The following is a 23182-nucleotide window of genomic DNA, read 5'->3' as shown; positions in this document are numbered from 1 at the left end:
CTAGAAGAAATAATACTTTGTTGCTGCAACACCAGCCGTTGAGCTTAAAAAGGTCAATAGTATAGAGAACAACATACCATGGAATTAAATGAATATCATCTGTATAATACAATATGGTCAGGCTTGGACTTGTCCACAGGGGTACAGGGGAAACCGCCGGTGGGCCCCACTGCCTGGGGCCCCACCTCCTGCTCTAAGGATCAGGTTCCAGACTGTGCACTTGAATTATACATTATACATATGTTACCCTATACTGGACAATGGTGTATTTTCTACAGTGCATTGCTGTTATTAATCTGTTATTAATCTGGTACATTATCGTGCATGCAGCATCTGAATTTACTGTATATATTTATGAAGGGGCACAGACATTGCACTCTCTAATGGTTAGTCAAATCAATGAGGTGCAGACTGGCCACACCCTTAACATGGGCCCCTACCACTGCATTCCCCCATTGGGCCCTACATGCCCCAGTCCGACACTGAATACGGTAAGGGTTGCTATGTTACGTTATTATTCAAATGGAGGGAAATATGCATGTGCACTAGGGATTAGCTAGACAATTATACGTTTTGGTGCGTACACACAAGCAATATTGGCTAAGGGCCGATATTGGCTAGAAACTGCCCGGAGGCATGAGCCTCCGATCTAGCCAATATCGGCCCTGCCTGCACAGTCTATTTTTTCTTATGATGCCGATCCCGTTGGAGCGCACATCGGCATCTTATGAGTATACACACTGTGCGATTTGCACTAAGGTTTCTTACGATTTTTACTATATAGTCAAAATTGTAAGAAATATCGCACCATGTGTACGTACCATTTGAGCATACTGTACTTGCATACTTTTGAAAAAGCATTTCAGGGAGATTGTGAAAGTAACACCTACTAGCGCGGACGTGCACTGCTACATCGGAGAGGTGTGACTTACATCCAAATGTAAATGAGCCCAAAAGTTAGTAAGATCTATTTGTTGAAGAAAAGACACTGATATTTTGCAGGATTTGTTTGTGTATTGTGCTTTACAAGAGGTTCCATGTACTGTAAGTGGCCATAGGGATCATTGTGCCTTATAACCAATGCAGAAAGATAATAAAAATGTATAGTTGCGCTTACACTGGTAACATGAATACACAAGCTGAATTCAATTTTGACCGATTTGTCCCAGAGAGTAAAGCCGCTCTCCTTGTTTTTTCTCGAGGATCACCAAAGACAAGGAAAAGCAGCAACTTTCATTAAACTTTTAAAAAGTTAATGGATCATAGGAAACCTTATGCAACAGCCACACAATAAACTGAAATGACAGAAGGAAGCGGCTTTACTCTCTGGGAGAAATCTGTCAAAACTGAATTCAGATTGTGTATTCATGTTACCAGTGTAAGCGCAACTATACATTTTTATTATCTTTGTGTATTGTTATTTATAGGGATATAGTGAAAATCCTTTAAAGTATATTTGCTGCTAGAAATTACTGGTAGATCAGCGCAGAAAACACAGAAAATGTTGCTACATTTATAATCAATGCAGGGAAATGGCACTGATGATCCCATTTGAATGTATATATCTCTGATTTATTCCCCCCCCCCCCCCCCCCAAGAATGTAATAGCTGCATAATGGGGATAGGGGCAATCAGGAAGATTGCTGGAATTTTCAGAGAGTGGGGGAGATTACTGCTATTTCAGGGAGTCTCCTGCAGCATGAGGGAGGGTAGGCAACTTTCCACTTGTGTGATATAGTTCTGTGAACTCTCTAGAAGCTGCACCCTTTGTTATTATTGTAGTTACATCTTTTATATACACTAATATCAGGGCCGGTTCTGGCGCTCTGAGCGCCCCGGGCGGCAATAGGGGGCGTGGCTTCGTACAGGGGGCGTGGTCATTTACGCCCCCTGTACAGACTGAAATGATGTGCGGTGCGCGATGACGTCATCGCGCACTGCACAGCAAAGGTCCTCTCCACGAAGGGAAACTAGACGCGTAGCGTCTAGTTCCCTTCGTGGAGAGGACCTTTGCTGTGCGGTGCACGATGACGTCATCGCGCACCGCACAGTAAAGGACCTCTCCACGAAGGGAAACTAGACGCGTACGCGTCTAGTTTCCCTTCACAGCGGCAGTGGGGGGCAGCGGCCAGCGGCAGCAGGCGGGCAGCGGGGGGCACACAGCAGCAGCGGATATTGCCCTGGTGCGGCGCCCTCCGGATGGCGCCCTGCGACCTTCGGAAAGGCATCACCCCGGGCAAAAGTCCTGCTTGCCCGTGGCAAGATCCACTACTGACTAATATGACTAAAGACTTATTTATGAATGTGAAAAGTATGCAGATTCTGGGCCTTATTCAGAGTTGTTAGCAAGCCAAAAAAAGTTAGCAATTGGGCAAAAACATGATGCACTGCAGGTGGGGCAGAAGTAACATGTGCAGAGAGATTTAGATTTGGGTGAGTTATATTATTCCTGTAAACGGTAAATACTGGCTGCTTTAGTTTTACATTGCAATTTAAATTTCAGTTTGAACACACCCCACCCAAATCTACATCTCTCTGCACATGTTGCATCTGTTCCACCTGCAGTGCAGCATGTTTTTGCCCAATTGCTTACTTTTTTTGCTAAGAAACCTGAATAACCCCCTTTGTTTGTAGTTTTCAGATAATGTTCCTGTTTTTAGTCCATTTGCAGATCAGGGGGTGAATGTAATAGACCTCAAGTCTGGCTGATGCTCTAAAGTAGCAATCATTTAAAAGGCAAAAGGGCAGGCTTTGCCTTTTAAATGGTTACTAATTTAAAACATCGGACAAACTTGCCAGGAAGTCACTGATGTCTGAGAGATGGCTATGACTGCTGAGGTACACATATTTGCAGAGTCTGATGATAAGACATGGACAGATTTGGGGCTCCTGTGTTTGAACCCAAATACAAAAATAACGTGTGTTTGCCAAAATTAGATTATTTCAATGATATTACAGGATCTTAGAAGTACTTAGGTCCAAGTGCAGGGAAATTGGGGACGCAATATGTGTCCTCATCATACCTCCCAACATTGGTTACAGTGTATTTAGGACCCTGAAAAGGGTGTGCAGCCCACCAAAAAGGTGATGTTGGGCTGCCCCCAGGCAAGTATGACTATAAGTAGAAAGAAGAAACCATTTCATTTATACCAAGCATGCATTAATAAGATGAACGCAGAAATCAACATCTGCAGTTCAACATTTGGAGAAAAAGGGAAGTCCACATAGTTCTATAAGTAAATCAGATGTAAATCAGGTGCTGGTATATGATGATTAATGATGAGGGGCAGAGAGTGAAATCACATTGTTTTTCTACAGTAATGTTACAGCCACTAGTCACTGACAGTTTGCAACCACATCCTGTAATCTTCACAATATATTTGGCAAATAAAGACTGTGAAACTGGCACCGACATCTATTTCTACTCCAACTGTCCAATGAGCTGTGGGGCTGATTCCAATGTGGTTGGTATTGCATAGTCGCAAGGAAGCCACAAATATTCTAATGCAGCAATAGGCATTTGTAGGAAACATACTGCCTCCTGCCAATATCTGTGATCCGACTGCTGCACCTGAAGATGCAGCAGCGGATCATTAGCGCGGCCATCGGTGTGATAATCACTGCACTCGGCCACTCTGCATAAGCTGAAGCTTACTCAGACTAACTGCTGGTTCCATGAATAATTCTGCATCTAATGATGCAGACCCAGGGCTTGGTAAGCCTACAAAATGGGGGTGACTGGCTCTATTTTGTAGAATGGTCCTGCTTGCCACCTGTGCTTCACGCCCCAAACGGAGCAGCATCTCAATCACACAGGACCCATTCAGCACATGGGCAGATCTCGAACCACTGGATTTGCATGTGAACTATCTGGTCTGAATACAAATCCGAATCAGGTTCTGTGTTGCTATTCAGTCAAAGCAGATTTATTATCAGGGCTGGAAGGGAAACAAATAAAATAATAGAAATGAAAACGTTTTGTGTTAAAATATTACTACTGACATCTACTAATGCTTATACTAAGACAGCACCTGAGCGGTTTATTTCTTGGCTTAGAAATATAAATCTGTATTTCGATTGAACTGCTACTATTACAGATTACCTAAACACGTTTATCATGTCGTCCACTACAGAGACACCAATGTATATTTCAGTTTCAGCTTAATAATTTTATACATCTGTTTTGTAGTTTTACATACAGGAGAAATATGGGCTGTTAATTAGCATATCCATAAATCTGAACAATATAAAAGAGCAATATGTGATTTCTGGTGTAATTAAGGCATATGTGGAGATAAAGAATGAGTAATATACATTTCCATTCATACCCGTAAAAAGAACAAAAGTTGTTAAATAAAGAATAACAATAGGCAAAGTGCTTCTAATATCAAAGTCCATGTTTTATTTAAAAAAAAAAAAAAATATATAAAGGGCAACACTGACAGTCAACAGATGTTATGAGCAGCCTACTATACATAAATAAAAAGACAGTGGCCACATTCTGGCACTAGCATATGGGATGAGACTTCGGAAAAGCTCAGAAGTACCCAGAGGATTCGGTAGTAATTTTTTACTCTGGATTGCAATTTTGATATTTCTTTTTAATCTCTGGCCCCACCCTGTGGCAAATTTCCCATTAGGCACATAAGACACGTGCCTAGAGGCTGCATTGTTTGGGGGTGGCACTTGGATGCTTGTGTTGGTACTGTTAAGGGGGTACACACATGGAGATTTCTCCCGGAGATGTGTGCTGAGTGATCTAGCACAGAACGCTCAGAACACATTTCAGGACGCTCAGCACACAACGAGATGTGTGCTTAGCGAGGGTGGGGTAACGCTCACTTCACCCAGCGGTGAAGTGAGCGATCTACTGTAACTAGGTTTGGCATGTATGCATGCCAAACCTAGAGCCGGCCATAGCGACATGCGGGAATGCACATCGCTGTCCCCGGCACCCTACACACGGAGCAATGTGTACTTAATTTCGAAGCAATCTAGTCAGATTGTTTAGAAATTAAATAAAAATCGCTACGTGTGTACCCCCCTTAGCCCAAAAAGTAGCAGTAACTGCAAAATATATCCACTGTACTGTACCATATGTCATCTTGAAAGGACATATGGTACAGTACAGCCCCTCTAAGCTGTCCTACTTAGTAAATATGTATACAGTACATAATTGAAAATAAAAAAATATAGTTAATTGGATTTTTTATTATTTATTCTATTAAATTGAACATTGTTAAATGAGAGCTTATAACCAATCAATAAAAATAATAAAATAAGGCAGGCGGGGGCGGCCATTACTGTTGTGTTTAGGGGTGTCCTTACCCCTAAATGCGCACCTGGCCCCTCCTGAACCTACTGTTTTTTCCATTGTGATATTGCACTAAAGACCTTATTCAGGTCTCAATGCTGTTGTGGCTACAGGCACAATGTACCTATATTCAGTACATTGTGCATGCACCGCACCCATACTGCGCATCAACAGTACGGGTCCTGCTTCGTTGTACGTAGAATAGCAGTGGATGTCAGGGGATTGACAGTCTTTAGCCGTTTGGGGGTGGTGATGGACTCCTTGATGACCTTCCCAAAATGGAGGCATCGCTTCCATTTTGTGGGAGTGCCGAGCCAGGGTCTCTGTCTTCCAACGGTTCCAACGGAGATTTCCTGGCCTCAGCGACGAAACTGTGGCAGCTGGCCTGCGTAACCTCATTGGTTACTCAGCCAGCTGACGGTGTTGCAGGTAATTCGATCCTGCAGCAGTGGATTAGACATGCATGCAGGAGGTGTCTACTTATACTAGTCATCCTTCCTACCTTTTTTAGGTAAGAGGGCGGCCACTACCCATGCCGAAGAGGAGAGTCCTGCGTCCCGGCACCTGGGCAATGGAGCTGACAGGCGCCGAGACAGACACGTGTGCACAAATGGCGGCAAGAAGCTGGCTAAGACTGATGAGGCAGGGAGTGGCTTCCTATAGGAAGCCAGCTTTATGCGAATTGCAGCCCGGTCTGGCAGTCCCGGAGTGAGGAAACACCACTCAATGGGACAAACTTGTGTGTCTGGCTTCACTGATACTGAGCTGGGGGTGGATTTTACCTGGGGAGGCTGCAATCCTGAAGCTCCTAGGTAAAATCTGCCACTACTAGACACCTCCTGCTGCAATAACATATATAAGCATCGCTGCTGATACCAAGTATGCAGCAAAAAAATCCGATATCCAAAATACCGCTGGTCCCAAGCATTTTGGATAAGGGATACTCAACTTGTATATACTTCTAATGAGTAATGTTTCAGATCAGTGGCGTAACTAGAATTTTTTTCTCCCCCAAGCCAAAACATTCTCTGGCGCCCCCCTTTCCCCATCATAATTGGCACTAGTAAAGGGATGAATCTGCCGCAAAAAGGGGGCATGGCCTTGCTGATATGGGTGTGGCTTTGCATAAAGGGGCCCATGCAGGAAAAGACTACCTTATACCCCAGTTTTGCAACCTGCATGCCCAGACGTTGGCCACTACAGGAAAAAAAAATCCTGATTCATGCCCCACACATTATTTGTCATTTTTCCTCCTTATAGTAATGCTCAGTATACATTATGCCACATACTGCAATGGCCCTTAGACATTATGCCACGCACAATAATGCCCATTAAACAATATGCCACACACTGTAATGCCTGTGACACATTATGCCATGCATCGTAATGCCCGTTATACATTATGCTACACACTGCAATGCCCCTGAGACATTATAGTACAATGCCTGTGATACAGTATACCACACCGTCATGCCTGTGACACATTATGACACACACCGCAATGCCATTATACATTATGCCACACACTGCAGTACCCCTAAGACATTATACCACACACCACAATGCCTGTGATATAGTATACCACACACCGTAATGCCTGTGACACATACCGCAATGCCGTTATACCTTATGCCACACACCGCATTCCCGTTATATATGATGCCACACACTGCAATGCCCCGAGACATTATAACACATACCACAATGCCCGTGATATAGTATACCACACACGTAATGCCTGTGACACATTATGACACACACTGCAATGTCCGTGATACAGGGTGCCACACACCGCAATGTCCGTGATACATTATGCCACAACCCGCAATGCCCATTACACATTAAGCCCTACAGTAAGGATTCTAATTACTTTTAAATTACCTGCTCGTTGCCAGGGGTTTCATGATCTTGGTTCCATGCACGCTGCCAGGGGTTTTCATGCTCAGGGTGCCATGCTCGTTGCTAGGGGTTTCATGCACTGTGTGTTATGTTTGTTGCCAGGGGTATCATGTGCTGGGTGTCAAGCTCATTGCCAGGGGGTAATATTCATTGTCAGGGGTTTCATGCACTGGGTGTCATGCTCATTGCTAGGGGATAATGCTTGTTGCTAGGGATGTGCTCCCAGTGCCAGATATTCCCTCACAGTGGCAGATAAAAATATACCCCCATAGTGCCAGAAACACATATGCCCCCAGTGACATTGTGGTCTCAGCGACAATGTCTTCCCGGTGGCAGGAGTCGCGGGACCAGACTGCGACACAACTTACCCTGCCCTATCAACCTGCCTGCGCTTTCACTCACCAAGCATGGCAGCGGCGGCAATGTCTTCCCGGGTGGTGGGAGTTGCGGGACCGGACTGCACATTACAGCTCACCCTGCCTGCCCCAACACTAACAGCGCTGCCTCCACTCCGTCTCTCACTTACCAAGAGGCAGGGCGGCAATGTCTTCATGGGCAGCGGCCCAGACGGAGGGAGTGCGGGCTGCACTAACAGCCTTTGTCTCTCCTCTCTCGGTCTCCGCACCCTGCCACGTCCACTCTCCCTCACACAAATACATGATAAGCCACAACTCACCAGAGGCTCCGCCCGCTCAACCCTCACCTCAGTCTAATTGGCCGACAATCTATCTGTCAGCCAGGCCAAGCTTGTCACTCAAAATCCATCCGGAGTGGCGGCGCCCTCATGCCACGGCGGGATCTGCAGGGGCAGTAGTTACGCCACTGTTTCAGATTTTATCATATTTCAAGTGCTTTGATTGTTCTTCTGCCATATAAAGACCTAGGAGTGCAGCACCTTCATTTATTTACTATTTCTTCTTTCCTTAGTGAAGCGTTCAGTGGGCATCCACTAGCCCTTTTAGGTTACTACAGATATTGGCATTTCATGCACATATATTTGATATATCTACTTATCAGCATGGCCGCCACCAAGGGAGGACCGCCGATACAGCAGTCCTGGGTCCTTTAACAGACAAGGGGGTGCTCCCAGTGGGGCGGACTGAGGTGGAACTGTAATGGTAGGGGGAACTAGTTCCACCTCTCCAATTGCCCTGCGCAGTAATTGCAACAGAAAAGCCCACCCCATCACCTATGTTAATAGATGAGGCAGGCGGCGCTAGTGGGAATTGTGTATAAGGGGCACTACTGTGGGCATTGTATATAAGGGGCACTACTGTCTAGTATAAAGAGTACCATTGTGCAGCACAATGTGATTAAAGGGCACTACTGAGTGACGTAACCATAATAAGGGGCATTACTATGTGGTGTAATATGAATCAGGGGCACTACATGTGGTGTAATTTGAAAAAGATTTTGCTACTGTGTGGTGTAATTTGAATTTGGGGTACTATTGTGTGACCACGCTGCTTCTTTATGAGATCAATGTTCCTTTATAACGTTTGGGAAGTAGGGGGGGTACCGAAAACACTAGCAATGGCCCTATCTCAGGTTAATATGTGTGTGTGTGTGTGTGGGGGGGGGGGGGGGGGTAACATAGTAACATAGTTAATGAGGTTGAAAAAAGAAAGGTTGTTATCATGTCCCACGATATATGTGTTTCATGTGTTGTCATGTTTTTATTGCAGAGCTTTGCATTTTGTTGAAATTTGTCCCTCCTGATTTCCTGTAGCCAGGTTCTGATGTCATTAGTCCTGCCATCATCCTGTCCTCAGCTCTGTGTGTGTCTGCCATTTTAGATTCTAACCAGCTCTGGTAAATCATCATCTTTTCACCTACTGCTGTTTTGTGCATAACTACAAGAATATCAGCTTGAAATAGACCCTCATCTGGATTCTTCACACATGTCTCGGAGGTTGAGTTGACACTATCTGATAAAGTCTCTTGGTGTGAGTACTGGTTAATGTAGACATATACCTAGAGTAACTGTCTGAAGAACACTACACTTACAGACTAGTTATTGAGTCAGAATAGTGAAAAGATGGTTGATAAAAACTACCAGTAAGCCAGCTGCAGCTTCTGCAGATACAAATACATAAAGAAATGGATGTGCATTCACAAGGGTTGCGCAATAAAAGCAGACAAGGCAGCCTTACTAACTACACGAATAGGGACAAACACAAAATCCCTGAATACTCAATGAATACAAAAAATGTGCAGTAGTATTGGCGCTGAGTCCGTAAGATGTACCCTTATATTACTAAGGGAATATATAAATGAGATCTAGTTGATGTATGAAGTACAGTACATTTTATTGAACATACATACACAACATGGAATGAAGTTTAAAAAATTAAAAATGCAAACTTAATGGACACGATACAGTACATATATGTGCAACTGGAGCTGGGAGACAGTGACTTGGTTAAAGTGCTGGTGCAGTAAGCAGATGGTAAGTCTCTCACCCTTTGGTGGCCCTGCGGTGGGCTAGCTTAAGGAAGCAATGCTGGTCCGGCGCTGATGTAGCCCGGCACCACCGCACAGGGCAAAAATCAGCTTCTTGGTCCTTTGCCAGGTGTTCACCGTTCCCAGGTCCAGTGTTCAATCCAGTGTAACAACGCGTTTCGGTCATTTATTTTAGACCTTTTTCAAGTTTGTGGATTGAATCCACAAACTTGAAAAAGGTCTAAAATAAATGACCGAAACGCGTTGTTACACTGGATTGAACACTGGACCTGGGAACGGTGAACACCTGGCAAAGGACCAAGAAGCTGATTTTTGCCCTGTGCGGTGGTGCCGGGCTACATCAGCGCCGGACCAGCATTGCTTCCTTAAGCTAGCCCACCGCAGGGCCACCAAAGGGTGAGAGACTTACCATCTGCTTACTGCACCAGCACTTTAACCAAGTCACTGTCTCCCAGCTCCAGTTGCACATATATGTACTGTATCGTGTCCATTAAGTTTGCATTTTTAATTTTTTAAACTTCATTCCATGTTGTGTATGTATGTTCAATAAAATGTACTGTACTTCATACATCAACTAGATCTCATTTATATATTCCCTTAGTAATATAAGGGTACATCTTACGGACTCAGCGCCAATACTACTGCACATTTTTTGTATTCATTGAGATACAAATACATAACAAGCCTGCCTGTAGTGTAACAGGAAATCAGTGTTTGCAGCTATAGCACAGCTCATTATAGCATAACCAGCTACAAACTTACTCTAGCTTTATTCAGATCCATTTTCCTGTGTACAATCATGGCTGAATGAAATACAGTTCCAGCTATTCAGGATGAGCAATGTCTACAATCAGAACAAGGAGAAGTTATGGATCTCAACCTGCAGTCTAAACGCCCTGCTAAGCCTACATGGAAGGTAAAAGATAATTTTGAAGGTAGGAAACATGAGCTTTCTTCCACTGTCCTAGACTTATGGCAAAATTTGCAAAGTCATATGTCCACCATTTCTCAGCCTGTTTGTGATGTGTCACCGCTAGAGGGCGCACTAGGACAGCTTTGTTCAGTATATGAACTTTTTAAAGTGTCAAGTAAGGAATATATAAGCATTTTGAAGAAACTCAATAGCCAGGATTCTTTAGAAGAACTGCAAAACTTTAATCGTCTTAATTTAGATCGAGACAGTCTATTGCGTGAAGTTAAGTCTAAGACAGCAGCCAGAATTGCACAATTATTGGAAACATCCTCACGCATTTCTGTGTCCACCAGGCGTTCAAAACAATCATCTAAGTCACAAAGCTCAAAATATTCCATGCTCAGCAAACAACTTATAAATGCACGTGCAGAAACAGAAACTGCTAAAAGTCAAGCCGATTTTGCACAACGGAAAGCAGAAATGGAATCTAGAGCAGCACGTGAAAGAGCAGAAATGGAATCTAAAGCAGCACGTGAAAGACCAGAAATAGAAGCTCTAGAGAAACAATGTGAGTATGCCACAGCAATGGTACGGTTAAAGAATTTGGAACAAGCTGGCAGTGGAAGTGAAAGGGACAACATCAGTTAAAGTGAAGTGGATGTGGAGGATCCTCTTAAGCGCACAAGAGACTATGTCCTAAGTCAAAACAGTGAACGTGAGGGACAGTAGATATCCTAGATATCTTTCTATGCTGGTAATGCAAACATAGAATTCCTATAAACACACCTGACTTACATAGAGACAGGTGTCTAGATGCCCATAACGGTATCTTTCATAAAATATGGGGTTCTCTGTCAGTCAGTGGTGAAAAGCCAATTTTATAATAGTGAGAGAGGCGTACCTCACACTCACGTGCAGAACGGTCGATATCCTCATATAACGGTATCTTTAAAAGACCTCGCTCCAGAAGTAGTAAATGTAAAAAAATGTATGTTTATAGGAATTCTATGTTTGCATTACCAGCATAGAAAGATATCTAGATACACCTATATACAGTATCAAGGATATCATATGTTCCTTGAACATACTACACATTGTGTTCTTCTGTTTCACGTTTTATATATGATCGAGTATTCCATCATTGGATATTCAACCACCATGGTAACCCCTTTGGAATGATGTCGTTGAAAGAAACCGTTATATGAGGATATCTACTGTCCCTCACGTGAGTGTTAGGTACGCCCTCTTCAACCACCAATTGATAAAGAGCACATCACATCTTTAAAAGATACCTTTATGGGCCTGTCACCACCTGTCTTTGTGTAAGTCAGGTGTGTTCATATGAGGATACTGTTTCTATATGTTTGGATTGAAAAGATCACCTATTCTCTGACCATTCACATTGCCTAGTGAAGCCTACCAGCTCCTATTGGCAAAAAAATCCTAGACGATATATCACTATATTTATTTAGTTTCAAGCGACATTACTACACATTTTATTTCTGTTCTGTTTTTTTAATATGGCTGAGCTCTCCATCAAAAATTGGACATAGATTATACCTGACTCTTTGCCGGGAGACAGTACAGCTAAGTATTTGTTTTAGCACTCTCACATTTACCATCACTGCTTGAGCGATAGCGCCATCTAGTCCACACCACCACTACTCCTTCTGTTTCATTTTTTGGACTATCTGGGATAAGTCCACCGTTGGATCTAGAAGGCAGCAATCGTTTCACTAGAAGCGCCATTAAGGATTTCACCCCTCTTTTTCCAAAGCAGTAATTCGCAGCATAGCCATCAAGATAACATGAATATGGTCCTGTCTTGGGACGACAGTCTCGGATCGACAGTGTTCAATTCAACAAGTGAGGACAACAAGTTAGCATCTGCGAGAGAAGATAAAGAATTTCTCAAGATTATGGACAAGGATTTCACTCAAGATGATTCCAACAGCTGGGTAGCACCTTTACCCTTCAGCTTTCCAAGAGTTAAACTACCAAACAATCTACAGCAAGCAGTTGCTAGCTTTTCCTCTTTAAACGAACTCTAAAGAGGAAACCAGAGATGGAAAAACATTTTGTGGATTTCATGCAAAACATATTTGATAGAGATCATGCAGAACCTGCACCACCAGTAAAGTAAGGAGAAGAATGCTGGTACCTTCCATCCTTTGGTGTGTATCACCCACGGAAACACAATCAAATTAGAGTGGTTTTTGATTCCAGCGCTCAGTATGATGATGTCTCCCTCAACAATCTGCTCCTTACTGGGCCAAACCTAAACAACAGCCTCATAGGAGTGCTAATTCGCTTTAGAGAAGAGCCTGTGGCAGTAGTAGCTGACATCCAGCAAATGTTCCATTGCTTCATGGTCAGGGAAGACAATCGGAACTACCTGAGGTTCCTGTGGCACAAAGACAACAACGTCAATAATGAAGTCATAGATTACCGGATGAAGATACATGTATTTGGCAACAGCCCTTCTCCTGCTGTAGCAATCTATGGACTCAGGAGAACAGCCCAGGAAGGTGAGAAGGACTATGGATCTGACGCTCGGCATTTTGTTGAAAAGAACTTCTATGTTGATGACGGACTTAAATCCCTACCCACAAGTGAAGAGGCAATCGATCTCCTCACCAGGACACAAGAAATGCTTTCTGTAGCAAACCTCAGGCTCCACAAGGTTATCTCCAACAGCCAGAAAGTAATGGAAGCATTTCCTTCTGATGATCATGCCACCAACTTGAAAGATCTTAATCTTGGTTCTTATGTTCCTCACATACAACACAGCCTAGGCTTGCTCGGGGACATTAAACAAGACATATTTACATTCCAAGTATCAGGCTATGATAAACCTTTCACCAAACGAGTTTTATCTGTCATAAACAGTATCTATGATCCTCTTGGATTTGTAGCTCCAGTCACCATTCATGGCAAGATGTTGCTGAGACAGTTAACCAAGGTGAACTTAGACTAGGACACTCCATTACCTATTGAGCAACAACAAACGTGGGAGACGTGGAAGAAGTCGTTGAAGATATTAGAACAACTCCAAATACCACGTTGTTACACTCCCAGCTCCCTTTCAGCTGCCACCAGGAGAGAAATCCACATTTTCTCAGATGCATCGATGGAAGCCATAGCCACAGTAGCCTACCTGAGTATCTTTGAAACCAACAACAAACTACACTGTGGATTTGTCCTGGGTAAATCCAAATTAACCCCAAAACCTGCACACTCTGTACCAAGACTCGAGCTTTGTGCAGCTGTACTAGCAGTAGAAATTGATGAAGTTATAATGGATGAACTGGATGTTCCAATTGAATCATTTGCATTCTACACAGATAGCAAAGTCGTGCTTGGTTATATATACAACCAAACAAAACAATTCTATGTATACGTCAGCAACAGCGTAGAACGCATCAGAAGTTTCTCCACTCCTGAGCACTGGCATCACATCACCACTAGCCTTAATCCCACTGATCGTGGAACAAGACCTTCACCAGCACCCAACCTTTGTGACATGTGGTTGTCACCTCCAAGATTCTTATATGATGATCCCTGCTTACCTCCTACCAATACCAACTATGGGCTGGTCGATCCCAAGTCCGACAAAGAAATTAGGCCTACAAGCTTCACGCTCTACACTACCGTGACTAGAAAACTGAAGCTGAAGTCACATCGTTTTGAGCGCTTCTCAAGTTGGTCATCCTTAGTACGAGCTGCTGCTCGCCTAATCCACACTGCTCACTGCTTTTCAAGGGATATTTACAGACATCAGTGGAAACAGGTTCAACACCTGTCCAATGTGTTTTGGCATCGCTGGGAGACAGAGTATTTACATATGCTTCAAAGTCGTCACAAATGGCAGATGTCAAAACCCAACCTCCAGATCGGTGACCTTGTTCTTTTAAAGGATAAAGAGGCCCATCGCAATGAATGGCCAATGGGACTTATCACCAAGGTTGTTCCCAGCGACAATGGAAAGACTCGTAAGGTAGAGGTTAAAGTGACCAAAGGAGGCTCTGCCAACGTTTTCTTCCGTCCAATCACTGAACTAGTACTTCTTCTTCCAAAGGAAGATATCACATAAAGAAGGACATGGCTACTAGATTCACATCATGATAGGAAGTATTCTACCTCAAACTTCCAGCTATGATATACCATCGACACCTTATTATTTGGATCATACTGTGGGTTGGTGGAAGTGTTTGCAAGTTGCGGCTTCCCCAATCCGAAGATGGGTTTATCACTTGGAACTTGATCTAACATTTTCCTACTGTTATGGATTACAAGCTTCAAGACCTTCAGCCTCAAGACTTCGACTGAACTTATTTCTTGTTATTGTTGTTTATTGTTACAGGTTTTCTCTTTTGTCTTACAGGTCGCAAGATTAGTTCTGGACTTCATCTAAGGACATTACTATAATGTTTGATTTATCGTGAAATCTAAAGATTTCAGACGGGGAGTGTCATGTCCCACGATATATGTGTTTCACGTGTTGTCATGTTTTTATTGCAGAGCTTTGCATTTTGTTGAAATTTGTCCCTCCTGATTTCCTGTAGCCAGGTTCTGATGTCATTAGTCCTGCCCTCATCCTGGCCTCAGCTCTGTGTGTGTCTGCCATTTTAGATTCTAACCAGCTCTGGAAAATCATCATCTTTTCACCTACTGCTGTTTTGTGCATAACTACAAGAATATCAGCTTGAAATAAACCCTCATCTGGATTCTTCACACATGTCTCGGAAGTTGAGTTGACACTATCTGATAAAGTCTCTTGGTGTGAGTACTGGTTAATGTAGACATATACCTAGAGTAACTGTCTGAAGAACACTACACTTACAGCCTAGTTATTGAGTCAGAATAGTTGTCCATCAAGTTTAACCGTTATTTTTGATCCTATACAGTCCTATAGATTTACCCATGATCACAACTAGAATGCATAGTTTTCTAAAATACAGTACATTAATTTTAGATGCTATAACCTTGGACATCAGTTAGAAATTTATCTAACCCATTTTTCAATTTATTGACCAAGTTCGCCATTACTACCTTCTCTGGCAAAGAATTCCATGATCCTTACTGCCCTTACTGTGAAGAACCCCCTCCTTCTCTGGGTATGAAATTTCCTCTCCTCTAACCTCAGAGGGTGTCCGTGTGTCCTGCGTAAAGATTTCTCTATAAATGGATCTCCTGTTAGCTCCATATATTGTCCCTTTATATATTTAGAAATATTTATAATGGGGGTCATTCCGACCCGATCGCACGCTGCGCTACGTCGCAGCCGTGCGATCGGGTCGGAACTGCGCATACACGATGGCCGCATTGCGCAGGCGCGTCATTGGCCAGTGATGGCTGTTGCAGGGCAGCGACGCTGCTAACGAAGAAAGCGATCGCATCGGCGACTGCAAGAAGATTGACAGGAGGAGGGCGGAATCGGGTGTCAACTCACCGTTTTCCGGGCGTGGAGATACAAACGCAGGCGTGTCGAGGCGTTTGGAGGGCGGATGTCTGACGTCAATTCCGGGACCTGCAACGCTGGATTGATTGCACAGGGTAAGTAACCCTTACCCTGGTCTTGTACTACACAAAACTTTTTTTGCATAGCAGGGCTGCACAAACGATTGCAGCCTTGTATGCAAAAAGACACTCCCCCATAGGCGATCTAGTTGATCGCATGAGCTGCAAAATGTTGCAGTGTGCGAGCAACTCGGAATGACCCCCAATGTCTCCTCTTAGACGTCTTTTTAAGTGTAAACATATTTGATCTAGTTAGCCTTTCCTCATCATCCAGTGCCTCTAACCCCTTTACCAATTTTGTAGCTCGCCTCTGAACCCTTTTAAGCTCTAAGATATCTTTTTTATAATGTGGTGTCCAGAATTGTACACAGTATTCAAAATGTGGCCGTGCCAATGATTTATATAATGGTAGAATTACACTCTCATCCCTTGTCTCAGTTCCCTGTTTTTATTTGCCTTTGTTGCTGCAGTTTGACATTGGGTACTGTTGTTAAGTTTATTAGCAATGAGTAGGTGGTAGTGTAAGTGAGCTCCACCACTTCTCTAGAACCATTTTAAATCTTGTTTGGAAAAAAGGGGTTTGTCCTGCACCTGCCTACTTAGATATATGAAAAATGATGATACTGATACCCGAAATCGGACAATAATATTAGGTAATAATTATTAGCATCTGTCCCTGTGGCGGTGCGCTCAGAATCAAAGAGAAGGCAAATGCAACAAAGAAAGAAAAAGTATGACTCTTGTTGGGGCGCACTCTTATTGTATCTTAGTGTCTACTGATTGATTAGTGATGTGTCTAAGAGATAATCAATTCTTTATTTCTACTCTTAAAATAAATGGGAACTCAGCAAATAACAAAACTTAATAATAAAGTTTAACATAAATGAATGTTGACATACCAACAAAGGAAAAAATCATTCCCTAAAAAAATGGAATGTTCAGATCTTAATTATGCTTTGATAAGTGCATATAGGAAGATAGCTACATACCATGCTGCTTCCGTCTGCCAAAGATCTGTACAAACTGTGTTTGTATTGCTAAGGCCCTGAATAGGGTTGATTTCGAGAGAGGGAGCACCCCCAGACTGAGATCTAACCCAAATTATTTGAATCTGTCTTGGAAAAATTGCAATGGATGGACAAGGGTGGGATCTTATCACTGGAAATAGTGAGAATAAGTATAAGTGGTGATCCTGCTGTTAGTGTAATCCCACAGGGAATACGGTCTTCCTACTGCACTGGGTATTCCCTAGCGGTCGCCCATCTAGGTACTGACCTAACCCACCTCCGTTTAGCTTCCAAGATCGGACGAGATTGGGCGTGAGCGTAGGGGTGTGGTCGTAGGAGGACTTACCCTGTGCCACTAATGAGAGTGCACCGAAAAAGAGAGATGGTTTTCTTCTAAGAGAGGGATAATGGAAAAGATGGCGAGAGAGATTAGTATAGATCTTGTAAGTGTGAATCTGCTGTCCTCGTTAGACGGGAGAGACGTGTCTCCTGGGGGACACGCTCACCAGAATCGTGGATGAGAGTTCACAGAAGAAAGAAAAGAGTGGGAAAAGAAAAAAAGAAAGAAGAATACCATTTTGTATTAGAACCGCTGCAATGTGGGGTCCCTTTTAGATGAATGTTGTAATATTAAGCAAGGACCAACATTTCTGTACTGTAAAGATAATCTAACAGGAGGAATGAGGTATTACAGGACCTCCTGAGGACGTGTGAATGCAGTACCTGCGGTGGACCTGATGCAAGACCACACCCCACCACTTGTCCTAAATGAATGATGATAGGTTATATAATACACATCACATTGGAGCGCCAGTAATAATTAAACATAGTAATTAATATAACAAATGATAAATCATTAACTGGAACATACAAAAATCCATTTGGTTGTGCCAATTCCAGTATTCAGAACCACATGCAATTATCAGACAAACGTGATATACACAGGACTAGATAGAATTAAGACAAATGAAAAAAACACAGTTTGAGATGCTTGAAACAGACTTAACTACGGGACCACACTCCACCTGTCCCTGTTAGTTCAATGAGGGATTGAACAGATATCAGGTATATCTGAGGACGCCAGCAATCACAGAATGAGGAATTTTTTCTGCATCTGAAAGTATTTAAGCTGGAACATCAGAACTGGTATTTATAAAGCAAGTGATAGTTAAATATCACCCTGTGCTTGGTTATAATACACCTGGGCAAATCCACAGTAGCAATGTACAAAAGAATCTCACTAAACTAGTGATAATTTAGGCTTAGGCAAAATAAACCAGTTCATTAATACAGGTAAGTATCGAATATCACCCATGCAGTCTTCAGGTAGGAGAGGGGCCTGCAGGAAAGAGGGGAAAACGCGTTTCACCAGGTCACGGGCTTGTTCACTTCCATGGAGAGCAGCTGGTGTATGCTGAGTTACTGAGTATTTAAAGCCCCCTCTATTCACTAGCAACCAATGATTGTGGCTGGGGGCGGGATCAGAGTAAACGAGCCTATTGGCCGAGTGGCGCTGGGAGGGCTTCTATTTAGTAAGGGATAGACAAGGGGATTATTAGGTGGACGGACAGTGTATTATGCGTTTCCGCCCATAATTAGTCAGCCGCATGAGAGCGGACCTCCCTGGCGGCATAACATATGTGATTCGAGGGCGGAAGTAGTACTTTACACTTCCGCCCTAAGGTGATGTTGCTGTGTTGCCAGGATGCGATAGGCAACACACGGCATAGTGTGTGGTGTGAGGGCGGAAGTGTCGCTGTGAACTTCCGCCTCTGTGGTATGGGTATGTTGCCAGGATACAGTGGGCAGGGTTCGGCTTTCTGGTCAGTACAATAATGACATTGGTAGGGGGACCGGCTGTCGGGTGTCGATATGACGCCCCTCAGCCTGGCCTGATAGTGGTGGTGAGCGGCAGCATATATCCGGGAATCAAAGCCCTAAGTCAGTCTAAAAACATAGACAAAAGAAAAAAAAATAAAAAATTTATACGCAAAAATTCAAATAAGATAGTAAAAGAATAAGATAGTAAAACGTATAACAAAATATATTAGTATTATTTGGCAACTGTTGAAATTAAAAGAAACCAAAAAAGTATATTACATGGGGTAAAGTAAGAATAACAAGAAATGGAAGAGTTAATAGAAAGGGTTGTAACAAAAGTTAAAGAATCAGTGAGTTTCATTTGTGGGGAAATGTGATGATATGAGCTGAAAATGATAGGTGTACGGGTTGAAGGGACATAGTACCTCCCGTGCAGAAAATAATTTGTGTATAAGTGTGTAGTGCACAGGGTGAGAACAAAAAAGAGGGGGGCTGAAATTGGGTTGTGGGTGTGAGAAAGGGGAAAGGGTTAATGGATTAGCGTGTATAACCTTACACACTAGGGTATAATACAGTTGCTTATATTGGAACCTACTGTATGTGAAAATTTATTAAATAAATGAGCATATCAAGTGAAAAAAGGAGAATGTGAAAGGTGTCTGTGATCTATATTGGGATTGAAAAGAACACGGTGGACAGTTTGAAATGGAAAAGATGGTGAAATAAATAAGAAAGAAAATTATAAAACTGGAATAAAGGTAATGAAGTGTCATGTTGGATATTAGAATCGTGAGATAAGGATTTAGATTGGGTAAGAGGGGGGGGGGGAGGGGGGGGAAAAACCGGGGGGGGGGGGAGAAAAGGGGGAGAAAAATGTGCAAAGAGAAGAAAAAAGAAAAAAGAAAGAAAAGAAATACATAACAGGGTTCAAAAATGCTATGCAGACGTAGATCAAGGTGTGCTTGTTATATTATTAGAAACGGGTTTTCCTACAGAAAAACACTGAAATTGATATTCTCGTTGAGGCCGTTAGGTCTCAGACCTCCCAACCTAAAGATCCACTCACTCTCTTTCTTTAATAGTTCTTTGGTGAGGTCACCACACTGACTCCTAAGTGGATGACGGCATTACGGCAGGTACCCAGATGTTCCAAAGTTCTCTCTTTTAATTTTCGGGTTGTCATTCCTATATACTTAATCTCACAGCTGCACGTTATGCAGTAAATAAGTGCTTGTGTGTCACAATTAAAGAACTGCTTGATCTGTATATTGTCACCATATCTGTCCACCACCGAGTTGGTTTTCAAGATATGAGGGCATACTTTGCATTTTCTGCAGGGAAAGGAACCCATCACTCCACTTTGTTCCGATGTTGTACTTGTCATGAAGTCTGTTATCTGTCTTTGTGTTGGTGTATTTTTCACAAAGTGACTTCTAACCAGGTGGTCCTTGATGTTCATTGACCTGCGCCAACTCATGTTGATTTTGGAATCTATGAACGGTGATAGGTCCACATCTGATTGCAGAATGGGTAAGTGCTTTTCAATCGCCTGTTTCAGGAGTTTTCATTCAGGACAGAAGGTTCCAATGAACCTAATCTTGGTCTCGTCCATCTTGTCCTTGGGCTGATGTTGAGAAATCAAAGTGTCTCTATTGGTATGGAGTGCTTCTTTACGAGCCCTCTTGAGAGAGCGTTTACTATAGCCCCTCTCTGAAAGGCGATTGATCAGATCAAGACTTTTCATCTTGTAGGTACCTACCTCCGAACAGTTGCGCCTCAGTCTCAAAAACTCCCCCTTGGGGATGTTCTCTATGGTAGGGGGAAAATGTGCGATGGTTTGGAGGAGGATACTGTACGTGGCGGTCTCTTTCCGATAGAGTTCCGTGGCAAGTGTGCCATCACATGACTTGTAAATTTGTAGATTCAGAAAGGCAACCCTATCTTCACTGATCGTATGTGTCAAATTAATGTTCAAGTTGTTGTTATTGAGGTGACGGTTGAATGACAACAAGAGTTCCTCTGTGCCATCCCAGATGATAAAAACGTCGTCTATATACCTGAGCCATAATAATACATGTTCTGTGTACCTGTCATTCTGTTCATTGAAGACATGGGTTTGTTCCCATCTTCCCAGAAATAGGTTGGCATAGGTGGGTGCACAAGCTGCACCCATCGCGCTACCCCTAATTTGTAGATAGAAGCGGTCCTGAAAAGTGAAGTGGTTCTTTTCCAATACAAATTTCAATAACTTGAGTAGTAGAGAGCTGAAGTCATCATTGTTGCTGGAGTATACAAAGTATTCGACTGCCTCAAGGCCCATCTGATGGTCGATGCTTGTGTATAGCGCTTCCACGTCCAAAGTGGCCAACAGGAAATGATCCTCAAAGTTGATGTTCTGTATCTTACGGAGTAAATCTGAAGTATCTTGTAAATAAGAATGAAGTTGTAATACATACTCACGAAGATGCAAGTCCAAAAAGCGACTCGGCTGTTCCAACATCCCTCCATTTCCGGATATTATTGGTCTTCCGGGAGGTCTTTGAATGTTCTTATGAACCTTGGGGAGGAGATAAAAAGTGGGAATCCTTGGATTGGATACTGAAAGATATTTATGTTCCTGTTTCGTTATTGTGCCTATTGATAATGCTTCGTCAATCAGCTGGGAGTATTCTCTCAAAAACTGAGGGATCGGATTGGAGGAAAGTCTCTTATAGCAGTTCGTCTGACTCAATTGGAGAAGTGCCTCAATAACGTAATTCTCTGTCGGCCAGAGAACAATATTTCCGCCCTTATCAGACGGTTTTATCACCACATCTCTCCACACTTGTATCTCCTTTAATGCTTGTCTCTCCTCCTTTTTTAGGTTGTCTGAGAATCTATGTTGCTTTCTACGATTCTTCATGTGAATGATATCAAATTCCTTAGCAACCATATTCAAAAATACCCACACTTCAGGGCTGTTGTCATCCGTGGGGAAGAAATTGGATTTCCCTTTGCACATTGGACGTCGATTTGGTAAAGTGTCCATGTTAGATTCAGAATACAGTCCTTCGAGGATATCCAATGTGTTGCTGTCCTGGTCTGTTAAAATGTTTTCCGTATTATAATCCGTACATTGGCTTCTTTTAGAAAAGATTTTTTTTTAGCAAAAGTTTTCGTCCAAATAGTCTTAAGTCCTTTTCCCATAAAAATCTATTAAAAGATTTAGTGGGGGAAAAGGAAAGCCCTTTACTGAGGACCTCTGACTGGGGTAAGGATTCTGTGAGATAGCTTAATTATTGTCAATTGTTGGGGAGTAATTGGATCTAACGTATTTTCCGACTCTGTCGTTCCGGATACCTTGATGTCCGTGGTGTATCCCATTTGAGATCTCGTCCTGTTTCTGTCCGGAACGACAGAGGCGGAAAAAACGTTAGATCCAAGGAGGAGAGACAAGCATTAAAGGAGATACAAGTGTGGAGAGATGTGGTGATAAAACCATCTGATGAGGGCGGAAATATCGTTCTCTGGCTGACAGAGATGTACATTATTGAGGCACTTCGCCAATTGAGTCAGACGAACTGCTATAAGAGACTTTCCTCCAATCCGATCCCTCAGTTTTTGAGAGAATACTCCCAGCTGATTGACGAAGCATTATCAATAGACACAATAACGAAACAGGAACATTAATATCTTTCAGTATCCAATCCAAGGATTCCCACTTTTTATCTCCTCCCCAAGGTTCATAAGAACATTCAAAGACCTCCCGGAAGACCAATAATGTCCGGAAATGGAGGGATGTTGGAACAGCCGAGTCGCTTTTTGGACTTGCATCTTCGTGAGTATGTATTACAACTTCCTTCTTATTTACAAGATACTTCAGATTTACTCCGTAATATACAGAACATCAACTTTGAGGATCATTTCCTGTTGGCCACTTTGGACGTAGAAGCGCTATACACGAGCATCAACCATCAGATGGGCCTTGAGGCAGTGGATTACTTTGTATACTCCAGCAACAATGATGACTTCAACTCTATACTACTCAAGTTATTGAAATTTGTATTGGAAAAGAACCACTTCACTTTTCAGGACCGCTTCTATTTACAAATTAGGGGTACCGCGATGGGTGCAGCTTGTGCACCCACCTATGCCAACCTATTTCTGGGAAGATGGGAACAAACCCATGTCTTCAATGAACAGAATTACAGGTACACAGAACATGTATTATTATGGCTCAGGTATATAGACAACGTTTTTTTATCA

The 23182-nt window shown here is 42.8% G+C and overlaps 1 pseudogene; it reads right to left on the bottom strand.

The window, feature by feature from the left end:
• Positions 1–17335: 17335 nt before the first annotated feature.
• Positions 17336–17454, bottom strand: LOC134945789 (5S ribosomal RNA; annotated as a pseudogene).
• Between the last annotated feature and the right edge of the window lie 5728 nt (positions 17455–23182).

The sequence above is a fragment of the Pseudophryne corroboree genome, chromosome 1, assembly GCF_028390025.1.
Source record: "Pseudophryne corroboree isolate aPseCor3 chromosome 1, aPseCor3.hap2, whole genome shotgun sequence".
Lineage (NCBI taxonomy): Eukaryota > Metazoa > Chordata > Amphibia > Anura > Myobatrachidae > Pseudophryne > Pseudophryne corroboree.
The sequence above is the reverse complement of the archived record's forward strand: the minus strand, read 5'-3'. Positions and strand labels throughout refer to the sequence as shown.